This window comes from Astatotilapia calliptera, chromosome 3 (assembly GCF_900246225.1).
Source record: "Astatotilapia calliptera chromosome 3, fAstCal1.2, whole genome shotgun sequence".
Lineage (NCBI taxonomy): Eukaryota > Metazoa > Chordata > Actinopteri > Cichliformes > Cichlidae > Astatotilapia > Astatotilapia calliptera.
The window spans coordinates 44,796,664-44,807,107 of NC_039304.1; the positions used below are offsets into that span (position 1 = coordinate 44,796,664).

The 10,444-nt window shown below is 38.1% G+C and overlaps 1 pseudogene; it reads right to left on the minus strand.

Moving 5' to 3' along the window:
* Positions 1–8,632: 8,632 nt before the first annotated feature.
* Positions 8,633–9,725, minus strand: LOC113010765 (zinc finger protein 492-like; annotated as a pseudogene).
* Between the last annotated feature and the right edge of the window lie 719 nt (positions 9,726–10,444).

Here is a 10,444-nt window from a genome sequence, read left to right on the forward strand (position 1 = left end):
AAACAGTTTGAACTTCTTGCCCTCAAACTCCAACTTTTCAAGGGCTATTTTATTACCATTGTGGGCTGTTATAGACCCCCCTCAGCTAGTAGTGAGGCTTTAGTTTCACTTAGTGAAAAACTATCTACTTTAGATTTTAATGAAATTGTGCTGGCCGGAGATTTCAACTGGGACTGGTTGTCCTCTGCCTCAGACAGTTTTAAATCCATGTGTGATTCATATAATCTCACACAACTAATTTACAGCACAACTCGTCCAAATCTTAAATGCCCAGAAAAGTCATCACTTATTGATTTATTTTTAACTAATATGCCGTATAAATATTCTCACACTGGGGTTTTCGCAAATGATATCAGTGACCACTGTGTGGTAGCTGTAGTCAGGCAATCGAAGCTCCCAAAATCAAGGCCACAGATAGCTTTTAAACGAGATTTTAAGCATTTCTGTGAGCAAGCTTTCTTTCATGATTTATGGGACTATAACTGGAGTAGAATCTACCTGATAACTGATCTTGAGCTGGCATGGAATTATTTTTATGATACTTTTATCAAAATTATAAATAAACATGCCCCTATCCGCAAATTTAGAATAAAATGCAGAAACAACCCTTGGTTTTCTCTTCAGCCATTTAATAATAGCTGTAATAAAATGTTATGGCCGACGGTGTTAAACGCTGCACTTCGGTCTAGCAGGGAAGATTTCAACTTTTCAATATGAATGAAGGCTGAAAACTGATTAGATTAATGATGATATTTTCTGTGCTTCTTCAAGTTTGTCACACCAAACATATTAAAGGATGATATAAGGTTCACAGGAAGAGGTTAATTAGACACACTTACTATTTTTCTTTATACTCTTTCTTTCTTGACATGTTTAATGTGATTACTATCAGAGGAGAAAATAAACCATATGTAGTTTAAAAACTTTTTATTTAATCAAACTGTAATGTTGTTGAACTCTGACGGATGTGTCTTTTAATCTTGTCAACAAATCCTTAATCACCTAAATGTGCCATTTATCATCTTGTAAAATGTTCCCTCTGCTTATGTTGCACATCTCCCCGGACACTCTCTGCTTCACCTGTCCTGTGCAGCTGGTCCAACCCCTGCCTGCCTCCTTAAACTGGGGTGTTTAAATCTCTTTACCTCTGTTGTGAACTTCACACAAAGTTTATGGTAACAAAATCAAACTGACGAGGATCTCGTTTGAAAAACACGCACTCACGAGACAAAATAAAAACAGACTGCTCAAAGCAAAAGCAGAGCCCTCACGGCTGGTAGTACAAAAACACAGTGACAACGTGCGTATTAGATACCCTCAGTGACAAAAGCATAAATATGAAAAAAGGTGGGATCACCAAGAATATCCTAAAAATGGCATTGAGGGGGGTGTTACAGTGAAAAAAACAAAAAGCAGCCAAATTTTCATCTGAAAATGTTGAATTTTAGTAAAAACAATGCTCTGTAGTTTGATACTGTCGTTACAGACAAAGCAGATGTTTAAAGCCTTTGGAAGCTCATTTGAAATGCACTCATTCTCCTTATCAGCTGAAAACATTAAAGCCATAAAATGACTTTTTCGAACGGATAAAAACTATTGAACAACAGCAATGTTGAGCCTGTTCCAAAATTTGAATGTACATGTGTTGAAGGTGCGGGTCTTGTTGAATTATTAAACATACTTTCTTTAATTCTTCGAGCCAAAAACAACAACTTTTAATTTTCTTCTGCTTGAGTATCGGCCTCGGGTAGCTCTACTTATCATTGCTCAGTCAGTTGTCTGTTTGTGCTACTTTTTTCAAGGAGCAGTGGATTATTGGTAAGGGTGACTTTATGTGTTTAGTTACTTAAGTGGAAGTACTGTGGAAAGTTTTACCTTACATACATAGATCTACCAGTACAGCTTCTGAGGTAACTGTTTACAAGATGTTATAATCTATCCGAAGGTTCTTTGCAATTTTACATTGATAAACATTATCCTTAACATATTTGGCCCACATAAAGTACCATGGCCATCACACTGTCATTTAGAAATGTTTAAATAACTCGTGTCTTAAGTCCTTCCATCAAACAGAAAAGAAAAAAAGTCGCGTGGTTCACTTTTATATCACAAAATGTTAGAAATATAAGTCGTTCATAACAACCTGAAAGGCTGGGAGTTTAAAATGCAAACCGATGGAAGCAGAAGTAGAAGACTATAATGTCACAGAGCACACGGTGTCTACTATTGTGTAGACATTTATAAACAAGAGCTTAATAAAGATGCTTAATTTATTCAGAAATAAACAGGTGGAGTGATCTTTATCAAAAGTAGATGTTGCATCTTTGGCTAAACCCCTGTACCCAAAAACTTTAAAAATCTACTGTGTGTGTGTAAGTAAAGCTGTGGATTTGACACCTCAGCATTGTGAAAGTGGGGAAACATGTTTCTGGCTGTGCATAAGATTTCTGCTTACATCTTAGAATCTCAGTTCTAAATGAAATTCAAATGCTTTTTTGTTTTTTCTATTATTTGACTTCTAAGGCACACACACACACACACACACACACACACACACGAACAGCAACAACACAGAGAAGAAGAAGAGGGGGTCGTTTTACTACGCATCATAAAAACGCAATCATTCATCTTCCAACTGTATCTTTGTGTTCCGGCTTTAGAATCATTGGTTGTTTACTGAGCCGTACTTTGGGAGTCATACTGTTGTGATACTGGGGAGAAAAGGGTAAGGTTTGATAGATAGACCCTTACATACATAACTTCAAAAACCTAAAGAGTGTGTGAGACTGCTAGCTGTGTCGTTCAGCAATAAACTTATCTACAAACGTGTTAGTAAAGAGCGACTTGTACTTCTGTCTCATTAAGCAATGGTTTAATAAATTTCACTGCAAACTATAAAAGTAATCTGGATTTAAATAGAACATAGTAGTGATGGATTAAGTGCAGGAAACACTAGTATTAAGTGTCTATGGTACAAATCTCCTTCAACATTCACAATGACCAAAGGGAGGACTCTCAGTTGGTTGTGTTCAGGGAAAAAGCAGCTAAATACACTGAGACTGCTCCACATTGTTAGTGAGTTAACTCTGGATATCTGTAGGTTTGTCAAACTTGGAGTGAACAAAAGCAGAAAAACAGTAAAAGATGCAGACAGTGAAAGTCTGGTTTATTTCATGAACACAATGAAACATTTTACAGTCCGCAGAGCAAAGTAGCATACATGATAAATAGATACACATAACACGGTCAGTGAGAAGTAAAACTCGTCATCTTACCACATGTTATATTCTGTAAACTTAAAATAAACCACAGAAATTAGAGTTTAGTGTTTTAAGTCATCTATTAAAAAACATGAGTCAACTTTACTGAAATGACACTTTAACGATGCTTCATATCACAGTGTTTATGATGATAAAATGTGTTCTCTCATTAGCAGATGTCTGCGCTGTCACTTGTCATGAAAATGTCCTGAGCCAGGGTTCCTCTTCAATTACCATTGATCATTAATAGGACGCACAAAAAATTTGTCACATTATCCCCATAAACAACATGCTTTTATAGAAATCATTGTGACACAAATATTTAGATTCTTGATTCACAATGTGCATGAATTCAAAATCTTTAGAGTTTCATATTTATAAAGTATCGCAAAAAATACATTTATACCATTGTATGAGCTACTCTGTGTCCCTCTTGGATCCTCATTCCGAAAATTCAGGTATTTAAATAAAATGGTGAATTGGATAATGATGAGGAGCCACTTAGATACTAAAATGAGGTTTGATTAAATGAAACTCTTATGAACAGCTATGAATTCCACCTCTCTGCTGATGTGTTCCAAACAAACGATGCTTTCTACATGTCCATACTGTGTGCTAACCACCACTGTGTTTGGGAAAAATAAAAAGTTAAAACAATACAGTATACCTTGCGGCATTTGTGAAGTGCTGAGGAAAATACTATGTGTCTGATGGGGTTTTTTATATAGGTGGATTTGGTTTCAGTTGGCCTCTGAGATGCAGATATAAAGAACAGGTTGTAAAGAAAAAGGTGGAAAAACTATGGAACTACAGTTGGGATGTGTGTGCTGGGATGCTCTTGATAAAGGGAGCCGCTTTTATTGTTTTATGACTTCTTTTGTTGACTGTTGGGGGCCTAACTGTAACCCCCCTGTGTAACTGTTGCAGAGTTAAGAATCTGTGGTTTTTAGAGATCACAAGAAAAGTTTATTTCTAAAGGAATACCTGTTGTTTGTGGTGCTCGATTTAAAAATATTAGCCTCTGTGTCTTTTCGGAGAGCTAAAGAAAAGTGAGATGCTCCTAATGCAGTTAAATCATCTATGTGTAATCTTTGAGTCTTACTGTTACAGGGTGTTTGTGACTAGTAGATAATTAGAGGGCTAGTTGCATTAAAGGAACATTGGGGGTTCATACAGTGCTAGTGTGGCTAGGTGTGAATATGTGCTTTTAGAAGTATCACAGTTTATTTCTAAAGGGATACCTGTTGTTTGTGGTACTCAGTTTAAAAACTATTAGCCTCTGTGTCTTTCAGAGCGCTAAAGAATGTGAAATGCTCCTAAACTAGTTAAATTAAAAGTAAAATGCTCCTAAACTAGCTAAAATAAATCATCTGTGTCTAAATAACAGAGCGCTGAGACCTATACATCCCTTAAAAACTGTTTAATTAAAACATATAATAGTTTCATTAAATAAAACGCAGATTAAACACATGTGAACTCATATGACGCCTGAGCTCACAGTGCCTACTACAGGGGGACACGCACGCGTACATGCACTCACATGGATGCGCAGGGGGAAAGGGGAGGGGTACGGGTGTGGGGGCAAAAAAAGTGCCTTTATATTACTACTAACACTGATTCAGGGCAGACAATTAGTCATTTAAAACATTTCAATCAGTCCTTCACAAACAGGGAACAGTCTGTCTATTCTCTCCATCTGTCAGCTGCTGCTGGCTCTTCCTCCTCCTCTTCCTCACACACTGCTGAGCTTGTCCTGGTGGATCATCAGGGGTGCAAAGCCTTTATTCTTACAAGCTGGATGACTTGTAAGAATGAATGATGCTGCAAAGCATGAAAATGCCATTGGGTCTGCCGTGGTGGTTTACAGTTATCAATTCTTTTCAAATTTATTTTTTAGAAAAATCTAGAAAAATAAAAAGTGCATGCAAACCAGTAAACAAATTAAAAGAAACAAGTACTGTTGAGAAACTATGATATAAAAAAAATTACAATTAAAATTCTCAACAACAAAAACAACTGGTGAATATACATGTAAACAACTTAACAATCCCTCAAAGTCACGTCACATGACAGCGTAACATCTAAACACAAGAGGGGGGAGGAGGAGCAAAGTCTGCCTGCTCTTCGCTGACACGGGAGCAGCGAGTCCGGCGACCTGGCTGTTTCGTCTTTGCCGAATGCACAGCATTGCAAACAAGAGCAGAAATTAAAGTAAAGAATTGATCTCACCAGGCTAGAATCGATCCGATACCAATGCTGACTTGGTATCGATTAATAACGCGATGAATAATGCAATATTGATTCATTAAATCCTGAATCGATTTCTAAATATAAATGTATTTTGCCAGAAACGCAGGGAGCTCAGAAATATATTTCAATGACCACCAAACAGCTAAAACAATAAATGAGAACAGGTGAACAGATTCCACATAAAGACGTGAACACAAAGCGCGCGCATATGGAAAAAAAATAGTAAAAACATATATGATTTACTCATGAAAGTGGCCACTTTCTCATTACTTTCATTTTTTTTTTTTAGTAAGTATACAAAACATACAAATTTCATTTTATAATTTTTCAAGGGATCTTATATGTGTTTTCACTCTTGTATGCTTTTCATACAAGTTTCATACAAGACAGATAAAAACTTTATAAGATTTATATATATCTTTTCCATATGGGCGGACCCGATGCATCAGTGACATGTCGCCTTTCTCAGCTGACGACATGAACACGGACACGCCGTCGGGGCAGAAAGTCAACATCTCACTGATTCTGAGCTGCAGCTTTTATTCCTCTTCGACCAAAAGAAAGTTTCATTTTTGCTGTTTAATAAATTTTTTTTTAATTATGCCAAATTGAAAAACGCATAGCTTGCTGTTTTTCTGTGTTTTATCCTCAGTTACTTTGAAACAGTTACTGAGTCAAAATTGAATTTAATCAAATCGCTTATAGAAATCAGCGATGATACCCAGCCCTAGTGAGTAGCCTAAGCCCAAAAGAAGTGGATGTAGCTGTGGGTAATGAGAAAAGATGAAAAGGTTGATAACACATTATATGCAGTAAATACACTGCCCAAGTGTCCCCTCTCCCCACTGCCTGTCAATAAAGAACTTTGTGTTGACAAGATTGTTAGGTAATCATTTACAAATCTATAATATCCGCATGGACAGCATTAACTGATGAGGTTGAAAAATTCAATACTCAAAAGTTTACTCTTCAGCCACCACGCTTCTACCATCTGCTGTTTTTTGTTGTTTTTTTAAAACTAGTTACAGTCAAAGCTGCGCTATGAATTCTGGGATATGTTGGGCGGCGAATGATACACCTGACTCATCCTTCAAGTCCAAGGGAAATGAAGGGCGCATTTCCGGCCACATTTGGAATTGGGACAGCCTTCATCACGTCGCTGTGGTGTAATCAGCCTCCAAATGGGGTCTCAAAATTGTACCAAAAACTCTGTACCTCCCTCCATCCAACCACACACTTCTTTGGGTTTGCCATCAGCCCTGCCTGCCTCAGGGAATCCGGGACTGTGACCAACCACTGCACATGCTCCACTGAGGTATCACTATGAATGACAACATCATCCAGGTAGGAAACAGCATATGCAGTGTGAGCACGCAGCTATCGCTACAGGAAGTGCTGAAAAATGGCCGGGGCTTCAAACAAGCCAAACGGAAGTGTGACAAATTGGTACGAACCACACAGAGTGGATGAGGCCGTTTTTGTCTTTGGACTCTGCAGACAAGGGAATCTGCCAATCAGCTGCGTTTCAAATTGGTGCTCCATGAGAGTCGTGCACACGGGCAGGGGGGAGAACACATCTGCAAAGCGCTGTTGCAATGCAGGAACATATGCTTTATTGGAATGTGTGAGATGTTATTCACAATGCATCTTAAATACACTCTCTAAAAGCGTCATGCCCACAGCACGTTTTTGAGAAAAATCAAATATTTTGGTCCTTGAAGATCATTTCAGAGTTTTTAATGAGCTGCAGGAACCCTGTTCTGTGTGAGTGGAGAACAGCCAAGTCTCCTCTGATAAACCTCCACATGTACCACTGAAAACAGTTAAATTAGTTTGAATCTGAAATCATGGCTCAAACTAGTTGTTCTGAGACCATTTCTTCATTTTCACACCAAACTGTTTAATAAGACAAACTTTACACAGAGTTCATCAAATATAACTAACACTTTAATATTATCAGGATTTCATCATACAAACTTCAAATCAACAGGGAAACAGCTGCAGAACATGTGGATCAAAATGAATTCATTAAAAAAAAACATCATGTGGACTTCAAGGATACAGTAAATACACTAAAGTGAAAGCAGGAGCCGAAAATTTGAAGGAATCTGAATTAAGTAAAAGTAGTCACCTGTGATCTTTAAAATGGTCCTGATGTGTGCTGCTGTTTTTAACTTTCAACATTTCTTTGCTGCCACTGTGAATATGAATGTGGTCTTTGCCTAATTAAATAAAGGTTACACTGACTCACTGCTTCATCTTCAGGTACAAACTGGTATTACATGGAAGTACAGCCCAAAACCAGTTTAGCTTGAGTTTCTTTTTTCTGGACATAAAGTCACAGCAGGTGTTGTTTCAAAGCTGGTGGACAGATTTAGTTCATTTTGGAGGTTTTAAGAGCAACTGCTGTGAAAAGTTTTGGGAGAAAATGATTTAAGAGAAGATTTTACCACAGCAAAAGATTAAATATGAATGTGAATGAAATTTAACTTAGGTAACACATAAAATGAATACAACTGCTAAACACTACTGTGTCCTAAGGGAACAAAGATTAAAATGTAACAGGGATAAAATTTTAGAGAATTAAAATCCCTCAAAGGAAAAATAATAAACTTGATATGCATATCTATACATGCAGCTTCCTAAATGTAACATTCAGGATTATTCACTGCAGCTCCAGAAATCAGAGCTACCTCATCAGATCCAAGTGTGGCATCAGCTGACACTCTTCACAGGAGATTCCATCTGAACTCTGTGGAGCCTGATCTCAAGGTTTTTAAGTCTGACCCTGAAACCAGAAGAGGATCTTTCTCTCTCTTCAGATTCATTGTGATCCAGTGATTTCAGTCCTGCATGATCAGGCTGATGTTTGCACAGAGCAGATAATGAAGTGAATGTTTTTGCACGTTGGTAACAGTGAAACAGTTTATTTACAGTGTGGGATCGTTTGTGTTCGGAGTATGAACTGAGATTCCTGAAGCTCTTGTCACACTGGTCACAGCTGAAGTTCACTTCCATGTGTGTACGTTCATGTTTGTTATGTTTGTTTGGTGTTTTTTCAGCTGATGAGGATATTTAAAAGACTTTCCACACAAGTGACAGCTGTAAGGTTTAACTCCACTGTGGATGAGTTTGTGTGTTTTTAAGCTTCCAGCCTGGGTAAAAGACTTTCCACACAACTCACAGCTGTAAGGTTTAACTCCACTGTGGATGAGTTTGTGTGTTTTTAAGTCTCCAGCCTGGGTAAAAGACTTTCCACACAAGTTACATCTGTACGCTTTAACTCCACTGTGGATGAGTTGGTGAGTTTTTAAGTTTCCAGCCTGGGTAAAAGACTTTCCACACAAGTCACAGCTGTAAGGTTTAACTCCACTGTGGATGAGTTGGTGTCTTTTTAAGACTCCAGCCTGGGTAAAAGACTTTCCACACTAGTCACAGGTGTAAATTTTAACTCCACTGTGGATGATTTGGTGTCTTTTTAAGACTCCAGCCTGGGTAAAAGACTTTCCACACTAGTCACAGGTGTAAATTTTAACTCCACTGTGGATGAGTTGGTGTGTTTTTAGGCTTTTAGCCAGGGTAAAGGACTTTCCACACAACTCACAGCTGTAAGGTTTAACTCCACTGTGGATGACTTGGTGTATTTTTAAGCTTCCAGCTCGGGTAAAATCCTTCCCACACTCATCACAGCTGTAGGTTTTCTCGGCCTCCTGAGAGCGCTGACTTCTTGCTCCATATTGGTCCTGCAGTAACAGAGATACAAACAGAGGCAGTGAGTGAAATGCAGTCGTGGAACAAACTGAAACTCCCTCTATTAGTGGAATCAGACATATCAACAAACACATTGTAGGTGTGTTACCATCACCTTCTGGTGATAGTATCACATTACAATGATCTGCTACAATGAGAGTTGTAATGAAAATGACATTATTGAAGAAATATCAATCAGCAGAGAAACTCTTTTACTTCAGAAAAAATTCAAGTGATGATATTGTGGTTTCAATGTGTGTAGAGAAAATAAGATCTTTGTATTTTCTTGTAACTTCTGTGGTTTTTGGTTGTGAATGCAGATTCTGTATATATGGAGGAGCCCAGGATGGAAAAGATAAAGCTGCTGTTAACATGTTTTTAAAAACCAACCGGCTGTACACACAGTTTGAATAACAGAGTAACTGTGATGTTTTTCTCACCTTTTGTGTTGAAGTCATTGTTTCCTCTGTAGTGGCTGAGCTGAGTCCAAATGGCTGAAATTGTTCCTCTGCTGCACCACCAGACTCTTCTCCTCCTGTTACTCAGCTGGGACACAAAAAGTATATATTTGTATTTTATCCCTGACAAAAAGAAGCAGAGCAAATAAACATGACTAAACTCCTCAGTGACAACAATACCTATGAAGCTTCAAGGTGAAACCCCAGAAGCAACTACAAAAAGAAAGTCATCAGTTGCCTACAAGAATTTGAAAGGCAAACACCACTGACCCCCCTGCATATCACCGCTTTTACCCAGGGGATGCTACACCCTGTATATATGGAGTTCCATAGATCCACAAAGACGGAGTCCCGATCAGTCTCAATGGTAGCAGTATAAACTCAGCAACCTACAACATTTCAAGCACCTCATTACCATCCTAGCTCCCCTAGGATGGTAATTTCGAAACTCACTTTGTTAATGTGGAATTCTACATTTATTTTACAAATGGAGGATTTATTCTACAATTCATCATCTAAGCATCTAAGAATTCTGTATTTCGATGTGTGTGTGGCTATTGTGGTTCTCCACATGGTTGTACAAATAGAGGACATAGAGGAAGTGGCACACATCATGAGAGGGTACATTTACAATCACACAGTGTGGTTGGCTAGGTTAACTCACAAGCAGAATTTAGCTGTGCCTGACTACAATAGAGACTTTCTTCTTTAGATGTTTCTGAAACA